At 43.2% G+C, this 18,693-nt stretch overlaps 1 protein-coding gene across 6 annotated transcripts in view; it reads left to right on the top strand.

The window, feature by feature from the left end:
• PLCE1 (phospholipase C epsilon 1) overlaps positions 1-18,693 on the top strand; it is a 325,242-nt gene that overhangs the window by 98,345 nt on the left and 208,204 nt on the right. Inside the window, exon 1 of one of the 6 annotated variants that reach the window (XM_045068713.1) lies at positions 851-999. The exons of the other annotated variants lie outside the window; for them this stretch is intronic. The gene's annotated coding sequence lies outside the window, so the exon portion shown is untranslated. Of the gene's footprint in view, positions 1-850; positions 1,000-18,693 lie in introns of those variants that run through there. 6 annotated transcript variants of the gene reach the window in all.

Here is an 18,693-nt window from a genome sequence, read left to right as displayed (position 1 = left end):
CCTGCCCCCTGTCCTCATCCCCTTCTTATCCAGCAGCAGTGTGGCCCTCACATCTTTCCTTCCCACCTGACTCAGGGACCGTAGGGTCCTGAAGGAATCAATAGCAGTTGCCCATTGGGAATGGTGTTGGGAACCCCTGGGCTTTCTTGTTCATGAAAAGCTACAGGAAGAGAAACAGACTTTTTGCTTAAAACAATACTGTTTTTCCTGGGAGTTGCCTTTACTTTAAAGACATCTGCACCTTTAGGAGGCTCTCCTATCTCACAGCATGGCAGGCGCTCACAGCCTTGGATTGATGCCTTCTCCCATAAACCCCTCAATACTAAGTTTTTTGCATGCAGATTCATTTTGGGTTCTGTTTGCTACCTCTTATTCTCTTGAATAAAGCTGTGGGTAATTGAGAAGTTCTGAATTTCTCTTTGGAAAACCTCTTAATCTTGACGAGAGCAGAACAATCCAAATAACTCTACGTTTAGACTCTAGATTAACAAAACCCAAAGATGAGTATTTTTTTTTCCTCTCTCCATCCAGAAAAGTTGTATTTCACAGCAGTTCTTACAATGCCCTGACCCTGGATCAGGGCCCTCCCCTGATTCTGGGTATTACATCATTTTATTTCAGCTAATGTAAACACTCATCACCCTGTGTATTGCAGGATTTTTCAGTACGGTTTGAGATTGGGCTTCATTCGGTGGGTCTGGGTTGTTGCAGTGACTAATGGTTTCAGAAGGAAGTGCAGCAGGAAGAGGCTTTGCAGGAATGGAAGAGGTGAGGCGGCTCCATGTGAGATCCTGCAAAAGGATTAAGATTTGGCACCGAGTTGGACTCTGTGCAGCCTCTTAGGCAGAGAGCCTGGGGAGAGGGAAGCAGGCTGTCAGCTGGGGCTTTGCACGCTCTCAGCCTGCCTTGAGGGTTGGTTGGCTCTTCCCGCTCTCTGCAGGACCTCACTTTACCTTATTAAAGGATGGCTGTGGACGCTGGAGGCTTAAGGAAGACCAGGTAAGGGCTCTTGTCCACAGATCCCCCGATGTCTTTAATGCATGGGATCCTGGGGACTTTTCCTTCACTCACACCCCTGTGCAGTGTTAGCCAGAACACAATTCCTGTGAGACATTTCGCAGAGATCAGGGAAGTTTCTTTCCTAGTTAAGAAAATTTCTAAAATGTTTTAGCCGCAAATACTTAACTAGAGAGATGCAAGTTTTTTTCTCTGAAATCACAGCTTTAAGATTACTTCTTTGCATTTTAATCTACTGGATTTTAAAAAGAATCCTGATGGTTTATTAGATGTTTGTTTTCCTTCCTTTTATAATGACCTGTGGTGTGTTATAGATCAACTTCTAGTTTAATGAAAATGAATGATTCGTTATTCTTTGAATAAGTGGATCTTTTTGCAGATTTGATTTGTTTTTCTCTTTTTTAATCTTTTGGCTTTTGTGCATATGGTACTGGTAAAGAATATCCTTAAGTATAGCTAATTCTTAAGAGGAAAAGATATATACTTAGGAGTTCATTTCAATCATATTTGATAGGATCCCTCTTTGAAATGAGCTACATGTTTTTTGATGTTTCAGATAGACTTTATTAAAATTTTCTTTTTTTCAGTGTAAATGTCCCTAGCTGGTGGGAAAGGTGATGCAGTTTATCTGTGTGGTTATTTATTTACAAATATTAAAAGCAAGTTAGACCTTTGATAAGATTAGCTCAAGAAGAGATAATTGGAAGAGTAGTTTTCTGCTCACCACCAACTTAATTCCAAATTCTGTTCCTTTTCTTAAAAAAAAAAAAAATCTGGAGTTAAAAATAACCCAGAATAAAACTTGAAAACTGTTTTGTTTCTCTGTATTTGGCTAACTTCATTGCAAAGTACTGTGTTTAAGGAATTCAAGCTATGAGGACTACTCTTGAAATGGTTCGCACAATTCTATCTGTGAGTTTCTATAACCCTTTTCAAGAGCATATGCTGTTTTGTGAGTTATTAGGATTAAACTTTTCAGTGAGTCTTCATTTCTTCTATAGCCCTAGGAGATGGATAACAACACTAAGAAAGTAACATGAAAAATCATGTCAGTTTCCTGACACAAGTTCAGTTTTCCAGTGTCCATCATAGTGTAGAGTCGCCGAAGTGAGGAAGGGGGGCATTTGGCACCCCGCATCACAATGAGTGACTGCCTCAGACCATTGTGGCTGACAGAGGCAAGGACCCGTGATCCCTATTATTTATTGAAAGTGAAATGTTTTTCTTAAATATAGGGGACTCTAACCCAAAAACCATTGTTTGGGTGAGAGGGGTCTGTGCCTCCAGTTGTTCTTACTGTTTGTGTTTGATGAGCCCTTTAGTTCCCGTAGTCCTCTGGTTTTTCCTTTGGAAACAGACTCGCAGTAGAGTCTTAGTATTATATATTACTTTAACTTAGCATATTAGCGATTGTGTGGTTTTTTTTTTTCTTTTAGTGGGATAGGTAAAAACAAGGCAGTCCTAAAGCAGTTTGAGAAGGTGTGAGAGCAGCCATCATCTTTAGGAAAATAAAATCATGTCAAGGGTTAAAACATGAATGCAAACTCTTATTTGTGCTTTGTACATTCTCTTCCAATTATTGAAGAATCTAGGCAAACCATCACTACAAATGCTTTCCCTAATTGAGCTAAAAAGCAAACAAATAAACATGCTGTATAGTGTGGAAATGGTATGTTGTCCTGGCTTTCCTCATTGTCACATTGATATCATCTTAAGGGACATCCTTAGTCCTCTAATATTTTTAGAAATATCAAACAAAATATATTTTGTTAACAAAATAAAACTTTGCCAATGTATTACCTTATCCTCATTCTGTCTTCCTCCTTGTCATTTAGGAGAGGAGGGAAACTGTTCAGCTAAACAGTTAAGGAATGATTACCAGGAACATCCTAGAGTAGTTGCCATGAGTTACCCTTTCCTTTTCAGTGTGCTCTTGATAGAGGTGTGATTTACTTTTTTGTTGTTTTTATTTCCATTGGAATAGCAAGGTAATCATGTGGCTAAGAAAAATGTTTTAAGTACAAAAAGGTAAATAATGAAAAGCCTCCTCCATGGGTTCCAGACACCCAGTTTCCCCTCTAGGTAATGCCTGAGAGAATTCTGAAAAGGAATAAATAGCTCTTTAGACCCAAGCTTCTCAAGCTTTACCGTGCCTTGGCAAACACCTGCAGGGTTGGTGAAAACACAGCTTGCTGCCCACCCCTCTCACATGCCCCCAAGATTCTGACTCTGGAAGACTCCGATTAGGCCCCAGAATTTGCATTTCCCGAGGTTCCCAGGTGCTGACACAGCCTGCTGGGACCACACTTCGAGCAGTGACAGTTAATAGCGAAGGCATCCTTTTTCTGCATCTGTTTTCTACTGTCTCTCCTCCACTTTTCAGAGTGGCTGCTGTTGAAAACCGTGGTGGAAAATAAATCACCTGGGAGAAAACCGTGGTGGAAAATAAATCACATGTCTATAATTAGAATTTGGGTGGAAAGAGGGGTGTTGAAGGTCGAAGGCATTGTGTGTGATGCCCATACAATGGGTAAAGGACATTGTCTTATAGTTGATCTCCTATAAATTTGTATCTCGATTACAACCTGAAATGGTACCATCAACTGAAATGGGCACCACCTCCATGAAAAATCTCTTTCTAGGCCATGATTTTGAGAACATGCGGCATAATTATATGTATACACACAATATGCACATGTGCTGGGAAAATGACCCTGCCTCCATCCACTTTCACCTCCGCTTCCCTGTGAACGTCACCATGTCTCCTCTGTCCCATGGCAAATGGCATACGTGAATGTGTTTGACACAAATGAACACAGGTCACACTTTGGTACTAAGCAGTGGTTTCCATGAAACGAGCCCAAGTTGGAAACAGGTTTGTTTTCATTTATTTTTTGACTCCATATATGTTTAGTGGGGGCCTTATGTGCCACACAGTGCCAGGTCCTGAGATATAGCAGTGAGGGGGATGACATGGTCTCTGCCCATGAAGCTTTGGGTGTAGTAGAGATTCTTGGAAAAAGGGGGCAAGTAGCCCAGCACAGAGATGAAGAAGGGAGAGAAAGGAGGAACGATAATGTATGATGCATGTGCTTAGTAAATGACTGGTTGTGTGGATGCAGCCCTTCCAGTTCATGCTCTGTTTAGTTAAACAATTACTCAGGGCAGGTAATCACATTAGGACGATAGGGGACACCCATGAAATTAAAACATAGTTCTTGCCTTCAAGGCATATGCTCTTTAGGGGCCCATGATGTAGCTCTCAACTGTTCATCCCTGTACCATTTTCCAAGAGTTTCCCCGTATATGGTGGTGCCCTAGTGATAGTGTGATGTGGGTTGGATAATAAAATAGAATTACTGGTTTCTGGCACCCACTTCTGCCCCTTCCCAAAGGAGCTGTTTCTGCAAGAAGAACAAAAAGGGAAAACACCTACAGTGTTTTATTTAATGCTCATTGCACACACTGACATGCTCTGCCACAAGAAACCATTTGGATTCAAATGGCTTAGACATCTAATACCAATAATAACATTCTCACCTGCAACATGGAGACATACAGAGAAAAAGCAGATGCGTGTATGTGTTGTGGGGTTTTGTCAGAGGCTCTAAATGTCAAGTGATTTCTCCATTGGGGTCAGTCCAACTGAGAAATCCAGTGGGGTCAACAAATTGCACCATGAGAAGAAAACTGTGGCAATGACTGCAAGCTGAGGCAGGTGTGGACAAGGAGAAGCCTTGGGGCATTTGCAACAATTGGCAGAGGGAGTTGTACACTGGCACGAGTTGGGTAAAGACAATCTGGTGAAAATGAAGAGAGCAGAGGAAGGAAATCAGTAAGATGGAAACTGTCCCGTGCATGTCTAAGAGGTAATGTGCCCACCTCTCTCCATTAGTCCCAGTAGCGTGACTTGAGAGCAAAGAACAGGAGGGTTCTGAAGGCTAATTTGGGAAGCTGAGAAAGAGCTGAAGATCAGAACCTTTTGTGGTCATTGCTGAGCTATAGTCATATGTGTGTGTGTGTGTCTGTAGTCTGTTGATGGCTATCATACGTAATACAAGTGGAAACAGGTAGGATTTGCAGGTCCTAGTGAGAGCAGATACTGGACTACTGTGTTCCTTAGGATTCAAAGGTTCTTGTGAGACAGCTGGAAGAGAAGGGTAAGAAACCAGAGTCATGAAACAGATTGTCAGAGTAGTGGAGAAATCCAAGGAGCCTCAGCATAAAAATGGCATTAGGAAATGCCCAGTGGGTGGAAATAGCCAACAGTTCATGAAAATATGGCAGTAGAAAGGGGTTATAAGCCACCTGACAAGGATAATGAGATTGAGCTGGAAACGGCAATAGGACTGGCTGAGCTAAAGAATCAGGCCAATTAGTAATAATGAGGGTGTTTACTCACTTGTAAATTGGCAAAATATCTCCCTGGGATGAATTAGGACAAATGATCATTTCCTGCCCTAATGATTTTACAGAAGAAAAGGAAGAGAACCACCATAGAAGGTGCAGAGAGTATCTGTGTGTGACCATTGTAATTTAATAACTCTAATAAGTTTAAGTTGAACAGTCTGGTGTAGAGATGGAAAATCAAGATAATGTATACATAACAAGAAGAAAAGCACGTATATTGTAACAGATAGGAATTATGAAAGAAAAAAAAGTCAATCAGCCTCAAGAATCTTGCCAGCTAACTTTTAGAAACACTACCAACATGTTTTAGAAAGCACGAAGTATGACAAGATTTGAAAAAACCATTTTGGGGGCTGGGGTTGAAAAGAATCAGCTCTTTTCCTACCCTTCTTTGGCCAACATGGTAAGAGTAAATGTTTGCTAAACACTTACTTTGTGCCAGGCATTGGGCACGACCCTCAATGGCCTTTCTTCATTTGATTCTCATGGCCCTGGAGGTTGGGATAATAATCATGATTTACAGAATCAGCCCAAAAAAGGATTGCTTGAGACGAAGGCACATTCATAAGAAAGAGATATGTTCAAAAAAAAAAAAAAGAAAGAAAAAGAAAGAAAGTTAATTCAGTTGCAAAAACAGGGAACCCACCTAGGAAACCAGAATTTCAGAAACAGAAGGGATCCACACATCATTTAAGGAGCATCCTATAAGGAGCAGACATAGGGTCTTTTAAAGTAATTGAAGTGAAGCAACCAGCCAAAGACCTGGTAGAACCTTTGTAGATGATCAGAACACTCCTTTTGATATATGAAAAGGAGCCAGCAGACATAATAAATTATTGGCTCTGAAATTTTCAGAAACACATATCAAAATGAATATCACTCTTAAAGTATCTTTAGAAGCAGAGGTACTAGATCAAGTAGTAGCTAATGCACAGAATGTTCTAGACCTAGTTGACAAATTGAATGTGGATAAATCACGGGGACAGGTTGGCATTCATCCAAGAGTTCTGAAGGAATTCAAGGGTGAAATTGTGGGACTGCTGGTTAGAGCATCTAATATTTAGCTTCAAAATCCGGCAATCCCCTAACCTTCTTTGTCTCATAAAATTGCCTGGTCCTATCCCTCTGCACTACATTATTTGAACCTAAATTATAATATATATATATAAAACATGAAATATGATAAACCAAATAAGAAAATATCTTTTAAGCAGCAGTGATTTTGCATTTTGCCAGACCCTGTTGTGTCACAGTCTTGAAAGTCTTTGTGAACATTCCATTCTTGAAATTGCTGAGAATTACCCAGCCCCTTACGATTATGTAAAATAAGCTTATAATTATTCATGTGAACTCAGTAGCAAAAGCACAGAGAAAGAAATGGGCAGTGACTCAGTGTTTTGAGAGAATATTTAGCATACAGAGCTGCTTCGTTAAAGAGGGAATAGATTCCCGCGGCCTCAGAAACGGACGCTCAATGTCCATTAATTACATAAAAGGCATGTGGAGGATTTGAAAACTAATCAGCTTTTGAGCTCCTAACTGCACAGTCCAGCTGCCCCATTTGCCTGGTGGTCTGGCCCTGCTCCCAGCTGGCTTGGGCCGTCTTCCCTTTCTCATGGCCTTCACTTTGTCTAGCCCGACGTGAGTCCTAGTGCAGACACCCTGTTCTCTGAGTTGTTGCAGGCAGCCCTAGCTCTCTGTTACCCCTCGCCTGCAGTTCACAGAGCAAGTGTAGGATGGGGGGCCTGGTCGGAGTCAGAAGAGGATTTGTGCTGAGTGACATGGAGAGGCCAGTACAGAGAGTTGGTCAGGAACAAAGCAAACAGAAGCAACTAAGAGATGGGAGCTGGGGTGAAGGTCATTCAGCCATTTAGAGGGTCTTTTCTGAGCACCTGGAATGGGCCAGGCATCATACTGGGATACAGATATGAATGAGACAGCCACTGTGAGAAAGATAAACAAGTAAACAGTTACACTGAGACAGGCTTTGGCAACTTCAGCACTGGTGGCATTTGGGGCTGGATCATTCTTCATTTGGGGAGGTTTTCTTTGCATTACAGGATGTTTAGCGGCATCCCTGGCCTCCACTCACTAGGTGCCAGCAGTACCTGCTCACACATGCCATTGTGACAACGAAAAATGTCTCCAGATAATGCCAAATGTCCCCTGGAAGCAAATTGTCCCCCGTAGTTAATTGTTGCAGTAAGGTAGGAGAAGTGCCTGAATAGAGAAAGAACAGGCAATTGAGTATGGACGCTCCTGGCAGGTCATCTTAACCCAGACCTTGTGGGGAGGGGAGGTTCCTAGAGCAACTCCTAGGAAAGAGGAGACCTGCAGAGCGAGTGTCCTTAAGGGCAAGTTCACAGGAGTATCAGGAAGGGCAGTGCTCCCGGCTGAGGGAATAGTCAGGCCTGGAAACAGGGGAGGACGCCTCCAGCCAGCTGGGTGGTGACTCATGGGTGGGAGACACTCTTTCTGGTGCACAGCCTTATCCCCAAGAGGCAGCATCTTACTCCCAGGATCTGCCAGCAGGTTAATGAGTTTGGGTGCTGTGCTTACACCCAAGCACCTGCCACTGGAGGAGAAATGACACGGGTTTAGAAATGTTTAGCCCCATGGTCAGAAGTACAGGGGAGGAAATGGGTATCTAGTCCCCTTGGTGAATTTTCCATAAAACTCAGCTCTAATGTCTAATGTCTTCTAATCTAATGTCAGTTAGTTAATTGAATGAAATTAGAGCAAGATTCAAAACTTGTTAGCAAAAAACTTTTCTCAGAAGACTAACCCAGGAATTGCTACCAGTTACTGACACTACCCAGCGTTTCAGGAGCTAACAAAGAATATATTTTAACCATCTTTAAGACACCCCCCTGTTTAAACAACTCTTTTCTAGAGAGGCTGATTTCTATTTCTGCCAGGAAAGGGGCTGTAAGCCACATGCTGGGTCTACCTCAGGACATATACAAGGGGGAACACATTTGGGAAAGATAGAACTCTGAGCAGCAGGCCTGATTTCATACAGCTAATAAGGGTTGCAGGTGGGATTTGAGCCCACCTGCTAGACTCTGATCCCGTGTGCCTTCAACTTCCATATTCTGAAGGAACCACCTAGGCCTATGGTCCTTGCTGGAGGCCAGCTCCCATGCCATAAAGACAGGCTGGTTGGGGGTTTCCTCAGGTTGCATAGCAGATCTGGACTTGTCATCTCCAGCTGTTCTTGGGGACTTCTCATGATCCAGATACATCCTTATTTGGGCCATCAGTTCATTGATCATTCACATATTGCTGAGATGGCTTCGTAAGGCCAGACCTCAATTCTCTTCACCCTCCTAGAAGCTGTCCTGCTGCTTGCATGGACAGTATGGAATGATGCTCAAGAGTCCTGGACCAGGATTTGGGAGACCTAGATTCTAAGTACCCCTGACTTTCACTTCTCTTTTGGTCTTGAGTGTGTTGCTTATCCAGCTGATTCATTTGTGAAATGATGAGCCAACCATAAACTCTCCACTGGTTGCCCTGGGTATGGGATAACAATGGTTATAAGGCAGGCTGAAAAGATGCATAATTTAACAATCATTAAGAGGTATAGTGTCAGCATTGGAAGGGACAAATTGAATTGGGGCACAGTAGGAACTTAACTCATGTGTATTGAACAAAAGAATGAAAGAAACTCCATCAGGAGCTAAGTCCCAGAAAGGCACTTCATATCAGAGAGTCTAATTTCCCTGTCAGGCAAATAGCTGGAACTTATGACGAAAAGGAAACTCTCTGAACACTTAGGTCACCTAACATGTTTGGCCTAGGGCACAAGAGCGTCCATGAAAGAAAGCCCAAGAAGATCATAACTGACAGGATCCCACCAATTACCTTTGATAGAGAGTGAAACTGAAGATCAGAAACATGGTGGCTAAATCAAGTTCACATGCAGTATCACTGGCTGCCCAGGGCAGAGCATGAAGGGGAAGAAAGAGATAAAGGTGATGCTGAGGTTTCTAGGTTTCTTCCAGATAGTGGAAGGAAGGAGGTAGTAGAAATAGTAGAGTTGGGATGGGGAGACAGTGAGCCTCTTTGTGGAAGGTGCCAAGGTCAGTTAGGAGAGGGCTCATGGGGAAGGGGGGACAGAATGGTCTGTGTGAGTGATCCTCACAACAGGTGCTTAACCTCACTTGGATGAGCACATTTGGGAAGCTTTTCACAGCAAGGAAACTGCTTTCTTAGAAGAAAAATAGTTGCAGAACAAAACAGAAGATTTTGGAGGACTCACACCTTTCATTCTTTTTTTAAACAAACAAAAAACCTTATTGTGTGAGTTTTTTTTTTTTAACAAATACAAAAATACTGAGAATAGTATAATGAATCCCCTGGGGCCCATCACCTTGTTCACCATTTATCAACATTTGCCGTGGTGTTTCATCAGTCACCTCTCAGGAATGTCTACCCCTCCTGCTGGAGTATCTAAAATAGACCCCTGAATTGTATCATCTCATTCATAAAGAGTTCATTATATATTTTTGAGAAATAAAGACTTTTTTTGAAACATAACTGCTGTATTATCCATACCTAAACAAATAAATAATTCCAAATTATAATTTAATAATGAGCCTATATTCAGATTTCCCTGATTGTCCCCAAAATGGCTTTTTTTTTAAAAGATTTTATTTATTTATTTGACAGACAGCGATCACAAGTAGGCAGAGAGGCAGGCAGAGAGAGGAGGAAGCAGGCTCCCTGCGGAGCAGAGAGCCCAATGTGGGGTTCGATCCCAGGACCCCGAGATCATGACGTGGGCCGAAGGCAGAGGCTGTAAACCACTGAGCCACCCAGGCACCCCAAAATGGCTTTTTTAAATAAAGATTTTATTTATTTGTTAGAGAGAGGGAGAGAGCACAAGCAGGGAGAGAAGCAGGCAGAGGGAGAAGCAGACTCCCCACTGAGCAGGGTCCCTAGGATCATGACCTGAGCTGAAGGTAGACATTTAACCACACTTAACTGAGCCACCCAGGTGTCCCTGAAAAAGGGCTTTTAATATTTGATTTCTGGAATCAGGAATCAGATAAGAGATATTACATTTGAGTGATATGTCTCTCGAGTCTTTTAATCTCTGATAGATTCCTCTTCTTTTAGACACCCTTCACTTGTTGAAGAAGCTGTGGCGACTGTCCATGGAACATTCAGTCTCTTTTAGAGCATTTTGAACTCCCCTTTGAGATTTACTTCTTATAATTGCAATGAGCGTATGATTGTTCGGTGACTTTGGAATTCTCTCTCTCGTATTTCTTCTGTCTCAGGAGTCTCCACCATTGTGGTTGCTGCTGCTTCTGATTTGAAGAGCAAACTAGGGGCCAGTCTGAGCAAGGGCAGCCATAGTTGCTTTCCCAGTGGTGCAACAAGAACACAGCATATGTAACGCTGTGCCAGGCCATTTGGGAAACAGAAAGGGGAATTGCCTTCGCATGGCCCCCACGGAGCTCATCGCTCAGTGGGAAGGAAGAAGATAACACACAACTAACAGGTTAACACAAGGCAGCACAGTGTAGAGAAGTCAAAAAAGGCTGCACTTGGCTCCAACCTCAGCCGTGACACTTAACAGCTGCGAGATTGCAGACCTGTCACTTCACCTTTCTGAACCTCACTCCTTATTTTTCAAATAAGGACAGTAAACTCAGGCTTAAATGAGAAGCAGGCAGCGTAGGCCCTCCAGTAAGATAATCAGAATCTGACTCTAAGCTCTGTTTCTTCCTAATGGTATTAAGTATGGCCACTTCACTCTGTGCCAGTCCTATCCCTAGCACTCCGTGATCCATTTTAGAGATGGCAAGACTGAGCCTTAGAGGAGTAGTCAGGTGCACATTTACCTCATTAATGACCTGGGATTGAACCCAGGCAGATGAATTCAGAGCTCACACAAACTGTTGGGATATATTACTTTTCCCATCAAGGTTTATCAAAACTCCATACCCTTGTTTGTGAGCGGGGAGATGTTATATCCATTTTATGGAGCTATTATGAAAATCAAACAAGAAAATATATTCAGCAGATAGCAAATGCTCCCAAGTATTTGTTTACATGGTTGTTATAAAATAGTAAATTTATATGCCAGTTGTTAGTGCTGTAGAACATGACATTGTGCAGAGCCATTTGTGAAAGTATTTGAAGTGTGGAGAAAGGGAGCTTTAATTTGGGTGGAAGTCCTTTTGGCAGTGGAGCAGGCAGGTAGGACCTGGCAGGTATTTGACTATCACAGGAGATAAAGGTGCATTCCAGGAAGGAAGAGCAGGCCAAGGAGGGAGGCTTGATAGAAAAGTGTTTTTAAAACCTGCCTTAAACTTCCTGTCTTATGAGTGCAAGTGCATGTTTAAATGGTCAGGAAAAGCACACAGAGACATCCCTGGCCCCTTTCAGAAGGGTCTGTAGGAAATCAGAGAAAGAGGCAGTGGTTAGGAGCCTGGGGCTCTGTGTGTGGCTCAGCAAACTTCCAACCAGTGTCTGTGATCTGTGAGTCACTGAACTTCGCAATCCATTGTTTCTTCCTAGGTAAAATGGAGATCATAAAGGGCTCACATCTTAGGGTTGCTTGGAGGATCATATGAGATCATGTGGGGAAAAAATCCAGAGAAGTCAAGACCCAGAGTTTTTCCATTCTGGCCTCCATCTCCCCCTTCCTGCCTCTGCTGTGGCCCAGCCTTTCCCTCCCCCCACTCACTCCTTGAAGGGCAGCCAGGACTCTGGGTCACCGTGGGTCACAGGCTAGACTCCTAAAGCACCAGGATGGTGTACCAGGAGGATGCTTTCAAAGGCTTATTCTTTTCTGTAGATACATGGCCCTGGACGAGAAAGCTGTGAATCAGGAGGAAGGATTGGGTGTGCCTGTCTGGACCTGGTTCGTTGCTCTGCTCCCCTTTCCCCACCCCTGCCCCCTTTATTTGCTTGGGTAAGAGTCTATCCCCAGTTTCTTGAAAACTTAGAGGAAACTCCCTCAGTCTGAAATTATGAAATCATTTGTCTGTGGGCTTTTGACTACCCTTGGGACTCTTCCTTTCTTCAAGTGCTTAGCGCCGGAATCTCTGCAGATAGGAGAGGTTTTAAAGGTCACTAACACTTTGTTTTTTATGAGTCAACTGTGTCCTCTCTGCCTTCATGCTGCAGGCAGACCTCTAAGGGAAGATGGATGCAAACAGGTTAACCATCTGTTGCAAGACTGGTGAGCAAAACCCATCTTGGAGAGAGGGCATACAGTTCCCTGCGGGGGAAACATGGGAGGGCTCCCTGCCTTTGTGGAATTGGAGGCTCAGGGGGGCTTCCTGGGGACGCACCTAGAGAATGAATGTGACTTAGCCAGAGTTAGCAGGAAGAGGAAATGGCATTGACAAAAGCATGGACATAAGAGAGGAGGAATGAGTCCACGATGGATTTGGGACACCTGGAGGGAGCTACGTCTGCAGACCTACCAGGCCCCATGGCAGAGCTCCCACAGAAGGAAGTGCGGTCATTGTCAGAAACCCTGCTGTGTGGAGCCTGGACCTGGTTTAACAAGGAAATAGGGCATATGATGGCTGAGAGGCAAGGAATAGGTGTGCATGGTCTGCTTTCCTTCTCCTGAGTGCCTTCCTGCAGTGTGACCACCACAAAGCTCACCCCCAGGGGTGTTAGTTTTTCATGAATGAAGCAAGGACTGGATGAGCTCCTTTGAGTTCCTCAGTTCCATGGCTCTCTGAAATTATTTTTAAAGCCGAGAAAAAAAAAAAATCAAGTAACTACTGAAAACAGATTTCAGTCCTTATTAGGTTGCAAAATGGGAACAGAAACAGAACCTGGTATTGAGAAAGAATTCAAAAAAAACATTTGAGGAGAGACATCTTTGATATTGAGTAGATAAAGACTCTGTGGCAATTCAAGTCAGTGCTGAGCTTGAGTTACTAAGAAACAAGAGAGGAATCACAGGAGAAAGGGGAAGAAAAGAAAACCCCTCCTCAGAAGCAAAGGGGCATTTGAAAATGAGTGACTGAGGGCCTCCTTAGGGTGGAATGAGTGACTCGGTGAACATGGTAGCCCAGGGCTGGTGCAGATGTGCAGTGTGTGGGGGCAGCAGCTTTGTGTCAAAATGCTTGTGCTTTGCAGGGGGGAAGAGGGCTGGTTTATGTTTGGGTGCAGGGAGGTGCAGTCGAAGTTGAAGGCCACAAGGAGGCTGTCATTCCGTGCTTTGTGCTCAAGCACCAGAGGGGTCTAGCTCTGGAGGCCAGAAGGCCACTGCAGAGCTGAGTGAGTGCTAGCAGGCAGTGCGGGGCAGTCACTTGTAGTGGTGTGTGTGCGCAGTAGGTGATGTCTGTGTGGGGCAACACTGGAAGTTGCCCTGGGGACCTCCCCTAGGAAACTGGGTCAAGATCCCCTAGGAAACTGGGTGCATGGGGCTGCAGCTGAGCAGCTGTCTGCCCTGCCTGCTGAGAAGCCAGATTCTGACAAGGAATCGGAGAAAGGACAGGAAAATGAGTTTTCTTTCCAGCAGCATTACAATATTATAGAACCAGGGAGAGTCATCATCAACCTTCTCCTGGCAACAATAGGCATCTGGAAGGTCCCAAATGTTAGGGCGGCTCCATTACCTCCATTACTTCCAGCCCTCCCAACAACCTGTCAAGTGGGCATTATTTTTGCTATCACCATTTTACCCATTTTTCCTTCAGTGAGGAAATAGTCTCAAAAAGCTTGGGTCTCAAAACTAGTGAGTTGAAAAGATGAGGCTGCACACCAAGTTTACCTCCTTCTCTTTTATGAAACACAATATGAATTGTGGTTTCTAGTCCCACACGACTCTGCCAGTTTTGCCAGTGCTCCCAGAAATGCAGAAAAGTGCCATGGTATTCAAATTTATATTTTAATAAGCTTAAACATTACGTCTTCGTTTAATATATAACATAATGTCTGTTGTATAATTTGCATTTTTTTCTTTTTCTTTTCTTTTCTTTTTTTTATAGCTAGGCAAGGGAACAAAATTGACTGTACTCCCAGGTGAATTGTCCTCCTGGGTTTTGCCCACTGCTGAATCTCCCATGTCACGAATGAAGGCAATACAGTCTGGCGAGTTTAAGTGGCCTGTGTCAGTCCGTTGTTGGACTGGCCAAGGCCAGAACTCCCCAGTCCCCACCCTGGGCTGAGCTTCTACCACCCTCCAACCCCACCACCTTGATGGGAGGTGCTTCAAAGCTCTCCTCATTCCAGGGGCTGTCCCAGGGGAAGAAAGAACAGGACAGGCAGCTCCTTGACCAAAGCATCCTGACATGAAATCCTTCCTGCAAAAAGCTTTGGAATCTCTTCTGATGAGTAATGGGCAACCACTCAGACGCACTTTAAAATAGCTGGTTTGTTTTGAAATAATAATTTTCAAAAATGTGAAAATGAAAAACAGCGAAAGAGGCAGATGGCATGTTTTAAAAGAGTTCTCACCGAGGATTTTAAAAGCTAACATAAAAACCATCTAATAAACTGCCCATCACCATCCAAAGAAGAATATACCTAAGCTCTCCCTGGGGCACTCAGAAGAGAACAGCCATTATTGTGAAATCTGCCTTTTATAAAGCACTGTCAGAAGCCATGCTAAGTGCTTCTAGAGTACTCTTATTTATTCTTCAAAGCCACCTGATAAGATAGATATTGTTATTACCATTATCACCATTTCAATAGATAGCAAACTGAGGCTTAGAGAGGTTCAGTATTTTTTTTTTTCAGGGTCACAAGATAGTAAGTGGCAAAATTGGAACTTGAACTTTTTTTTTTTTAAGATTTTTATTTATTTATTTGACAGAGATCATAAGTCCGTGGAGAGGCAGGCAGAGAGAGAGGAGGAAGCAGGCTTCCTGCTAAGCAGAGAGCCCAATGAGGGGCTCGATCCCAGGACCCCGAGATCATGACCTGAGCTGAAGGCAGAGGCTTAACCCACTGAGCCACCCCGGTGTCCCGGGCTTGAACTCTTAATTCAAGGTTTGTGTTCTTAATTACTCAGGTTACCAGACACCTTCAGTTCTCTTAGCCCTTGGAGAAACTGCAGCCCTCTGGCTGGCCTGGGAGGAGACCACTGTTATGAAAACAAATCACCCCAGCCAATCTGAATGATAGGTCTAGAAAAGAGCACCCAAAGGACCACTTGTCAAGAACATTTTTCAGTTCCAGTAATTAAGGCTCAAGAAGTTAGGTACTTTGCTCTATGTGTCAACTCTACATTTTAGAGCCAAATTGACCCAAGCATCAGGTCTCTACCTGGGCTGTTCCCCTTCCCCCAACCATGCATTTGTGCATTGTGCGTGCACATGCACGCACACAAACACACACACACACACACACACACACACACACACCTTATTCAAACACCAAAACAGCCAAGAATAAAATGGATTCAAATAACTCAAGCAAACAGTTGGTTGAAATTACAGACTCTGAGACTGGTGGGCACCATGCCAGGGCATTCTAATTTCATCTCTATCAACAAACTTGTATCTCTTTTATAAAGACTAGAGTCATTTTGATTTCAGCAGTCCTGGCAGGAGGATTTTTAGTGTACATTCTTCCTAGCCCTTCCTAAGTACAGATGAAGAACAGCTGATCCTTGTCTTGTCTTGTCTACCGTATGGTTTTCCGTGGTGCTCTTATGAGTGGTAGGATGAGCAGAAAGGAAATATCCTTTCAGAGAATCAATACACAACTGCTCTCAGCTGGCGTGTGTTGCCTGTAGCAACTGAGATTGATCTTAGAAACATAGTGCTTACTGTACAGCAGGCACCGTTCAAAACAATGTAGAAATAGTAACATCCTCATTACAACCCTGTGAGAGGGGAACTGAGGCAGAGAGGAGGTACAAAACTTGCCGAAAGTCACACAGATGGTGAATGGCAGAGCTGGGCTTGGACCTCAGGGTTCAGGTCGCCTGGCTTGAGGGCCAGTTCCTCCTGGGTAGTGGAAAGTTGCCGTTTCTTCTAACAGAGTTGATTATCTTCGTGCGGGGTTTTTCTCATGCAGAGAGTAAGTCTGAAGTTCATGTATTCCATGACCCTGGGTGAGGAGAACCAAACTCCAGCAAGCAATGGGAAATGAGTCAGAGTCTGTTTATTTTGGTGGTTTACTTTGTGAGAGAGTTACTGAATGAATGAACAAATGAAAATGTAGGCTTTTTGCAGCTTCTGCCTGCCACCCTGATTTTCTGTGATTTCCTTCTTTTTATCTTTGAAGATATCTAATTTAAATACCCACAAATTCAGATATTATGATTTATAATTGGCCCTCAGCCCCCTGTCTGCTTCTGGCACAGTGGACTTGACTACATCTTACCATACCTTGTGCCTTTGACCTCTTACTCTTAAAATAAGAGCCAGATGAATGCTCATATTCTTTATAGAACAGATGATGGTTTTACTGGACGAGTGTGGCTTATGCTTTAGAACAGCTGCATGTATGGAAGGAAATTATTTGAGTAACCCATTTTTTCAGAACTTGACACATATGTTTGGCTCAAAATTCAATATGTGGTTTCTCAAAAAGGAAATGAATGTAAACAATCTTCTCATCCATGATCCTGCACATCTGAATCTTAAGTCTCGATGGTTTCTCTTTGACTCCAGTATATAATATATTGGTAATGGGAAAGGAAGTCCCATTCAGTCGCCGCTTTGTAATGACATGAGAATTACAGAGTGTTAGAGCCAAAACGGCCCTGGAGATCATCAGGGGTGACCCTGTCATTTTATAAAAGGATTCTGAGACACAGAGAAACTCGATTCTCTGGGGACCCTCACATCAGTGGTGGTGGACATGGACTAGAGCCAGCTGAGCTGGCCGATACTGAAATGAACTTTGAAAAGCTGGTGCTTGAGGTTCTTGGCCACCATAGTTCTCTACCTGTGTCTTCCCCTTAGCCGCCTCTTCAACACTGGGGGTCACCTGTCCATTATCTCTGGCCTCCAGCACCCCTTCTGCACCAAGCTTGGAGTTCCCTTCGTGTACTGGGCCCTGGTCACCTGACCAATGCAATGGCCTCCTGACTGACAACCGCCAGGCTTCCCAATCATCTCCCTGCAAACACTCATAGACACTTTTAAGACCTATAACCATCATGCCCAAAAGGCCAGTCTTGATTACATCGGTCCTTTTCCCAATATGCTGTTGTCCATTTCATTCACTGATGCATCCCAGTCATCTAGAACAATGCATGGCACATAGAAGGCATTCAATAAATATTTGTTGAATGACTACTTGGCTCCTTATTTCCTACTGAGTAAGTTAATTCTCACTCCTTTGCCTGGCGTCCAAGGTCTTTTATCATCTGGTGCTAATCTTTTCCCACTTTGCTCCTTCCATTCTCTGGCCATTTAAAAAAAAAAAAAAAAAGAACCAAATCATTCTGTATCTTGGCCAGCAATTTATTGTGTGTTTACTATATGCCAGGGCTTTTCTAAACCTTTTGTGTGAATTAACTCATTTAATCAGTAAAATAATCCAATAACGTTGGTACTATCATTATTACCATTTTGCAAATGAAAACACTGAGTCACAGAGAAATTGAGTTACCTATCACCTGTAGGACGAGGTAGAACTGGGTTCAAACTCTAGCAGCATGGCTTCACAGCCCATGGACGTGACTGCTGTGCTATAGCTAGCTTTTTACAATTTAATTTATGTTTAATAACAAATTTCAACAATCTAGGGTAAGTGACAATTCTCTACCTCTCCAAGTAAAAGTAAAAAGTGACAATTCTCTACCTCTGCAAGAAAATCGAGGCAATCCATCTTTCCAAATTGCTGTATTTATATTATTATAAAACAAAACTTGACTAATATTACAACTTGCCTTTTTCACTTAGTGTATTCTTAGGATATTTCCATATTGGTAATATATCACTACCTCGTTGTTTTTCACCACTACCTTGTATTTATTGTATGGATACACCATCATTTATTTAATTAGTTACCATGGAACACTTAGGCATTGTTCCTAAAGGAACTGGACTGAACATCATGTGCATCTATTTGTGTAATGTTAATATTTCTGCAAGTTTAGATTCCTAAAAATGTGATTGCTGAATCTCTTAAAACCATGAGGGACACTGATCAATGGTCCTCTTGAAACTTGTGCCAATCTATCCTCCTGCCAGTATCCTGCTGTCTTGAAGTTCCCCATGACTTTCTTTTCCTCTGCATATGAGTTCAGGAAGTGAACTCTGGCGCCCTTCCAGCAGGAACTGAGAACGCCTGTCCTCTGCTTCTCATTCCTCTCTTTCTGCA

The sequence above is a fragment of the Mustela putorius genome, unplaced genomic scaffold (genome assembly GCF_011764305.1).
Source record: "Mustela putorius furo isolate JIRA1106 unplaced genomic scaffold, ASM1176430v1.1 tig00003909_pilon_pilon_pilon, whole genome shotgun sequence".
NCBI lineage: Eukaryota > Metazoa > Chordata > Mammalia > Carnivora > Mustelidae > Mustela > Mustela putorius.
This window is presented reverse-complemented; position numbering and strand designations above follow the sequence as displayed.